Genomic DNA, 2232 nt, shown 5'->3' with positions numbered 1-2232 from the left:
AATCTATATGAAAAATTTTCTTCAATTTATTTCTGAGATTAATTCATATCTACTCAATTTTTTTTTTCTTTGAGGGGAGTAGTAAATACCGGCCATGAATGCTCTTTAGGCATTCAATGGCTACACCCAAGATTAAGCTCTCCTTTGGCGAGGAGGCAGGAAAATGCCTATTCTCAATAAAGCTATATTTAAATACCACTATAATACTTAGTTTTGTTCATAAATAGACACCTATTGTATGATACCATGCGCCGGTTTAAAAAATATTGAAATTTGTACATCTGAATTTATAATTCATGGTTTATAGTAAAGAGATACATCAAATTTGACTGCATAATCAGAAAAAGCACACAATTTTACATAAGAGTGCCAAGTTTCATGAGAATAGCTTGAAAAATAAATAAATGGTGGCGAAATTACCGAATTTCTTGAAACGTTGAGGTTCGTAATTTAGCCCACTTTTTATAAAGAAAAATGTCCACGGAAAAGCCTAAATTTTGGCACTTAAAATTCTCATAACTTTTGAACTACTGATGGTATTTGCATAATTCAAACGGTTTTAAGCATCTTTTACATAGCTCTTTTAATGCAAGTTAATAAAGTAACAATTATCTAAAAAGAAAAAAATCAACTACTACTAACCCAACAAGCAGCAAAATTCCTCCCTACATTGTAGAGATACCTAGATGTGGGAAAACCTTCTACTCTAATAGTTTCCTTCATTAAATTGCTTTCTTGATTTTACTGACATGCAGAAGTTCAAGTATAATGTAAGCAGACATCTCATTGCTCAACCCCCTACATAGTCTCAATGAAAATTTGGTCCCGAAAAGTAGTCCCTTATGTTCAAGTGGTACTGTGCCTTATTTGGGGAGAAATAATTATAAAAAAAAAAAAAAAATTGACCGCCACCCTTGCCATATTAAAAACAAAAATAAAGAAAAATCTATGTTGATCAAGTAGTTTTATTTTTAAACAAGCCTGGGTGCCCGGCGTTGCCCGAGTGGCTGGAGATGTGTGTTGAGCAAAGAAAAAAAAAATTTAAAAATGGTAGTAGGCAGGCAGACTTGAACCCGTACCACAAAGGAGGAAAAGAATGTGAAAAAAAGCAGATAGTGAATTAAATGAGTTGGTAATTAACTTTTTCCCGGGTGGAGGATATTGGCATGAGGACGAAATAAAAAATTTAAAAAAAAAAAGATAGAAAGAGAAGTGGGATTGAACTTGAAAACGTAGGCTAATTAGTTTTCCTCACTAACCATTAGGCCATTGTGGACAGTGAACTCAATGAGTTGGTAATTAACTTAAGAATCATAAGAGTCATCACGCATGCACAGAAATGAATGTTGCTTTTAAATCTGGCCATGGGCCAGTAAAGCTTCCTGCTTGCTGCAGTTTTATTTATTTGTTTCCCCATGAAAGCAAATTAGACACAAGGTCGTTTTTTAATGTGGGGAAGAACTAGCCTCCCCCCCCCAAAAAAAGGAGGCACTCTGACAGTATCCAAATAAATAGCAATTGTCTGATATGAAGGGTTTTCCTCACACTGACCAAACCTAATTACTTAAGTGCCAAATGAAGTAGCAGAACAGATACTACACTTTGAGGTATCAAATCTTTTATTCACATGAAAAATATATAAAATACAAAAAACAAATGAACAAAAAATTTAGGCACAAGCCCAACTCCAAAAAGGAGCGAGGTGAGGTTGGTCGGTCAATTTCGTCTCTTTGGAACTAAAACAAAAAGGATTTCTCTTAGCTAGCATCTTTTACTGTGTTTACCCTTTCGTAATGTGGAGGGGGTTGTTCCTACTTAAATCCAATTTTTAAAACATTTTTTATTTGCATGAAAATACAAAAAAATCATAATATTTCATTTGTGTCGAGGGTGTGGGGGAAGAAAAAATAAAAATGTGGTTAGTAAGACCCTCCCTACCCCATCTAAATTGATAGACTGCCCGTTTCACTCTGGATTGTAAAGGAACCAGGGTTTTGCGGGCAGCCTGTGAGTGGGGGAGTGTCCTCAATATGGGGAAAAAAAGACAGGGGAGAAAAGAAAAAATTGGTGGGTAACGGGGTGGGGAATATTAGTGTTTGATTTCTCCTCCAAGATGGGTGAAATTTCGAGTGGGGGCAAAAGAAAAGATTGTGGTTGGGGGGGGGGTCTTGGAGGCTTTCTAAACGGGTGGGGGTGGGGGGGAGATTTACTTGGCTAGCTAAGTGTCTAGAA

This window comes from Euprymna scolopes, chromosome 21 (genome assembly GCF_053919585.1).
Source record: "Euprymna scolopes isolate OS-2025 chromosome 21, ASM5391958v1, whole genome shotgun sequence".
NCBI lineage: Eukaryota > Metazoa > Mollusca > Cephalopoda > Sepiida > Sepiolidae > Euprymna > Euprymna scolopes.
Note: the sequence above shows the minus strand (reverse complement) of the source record.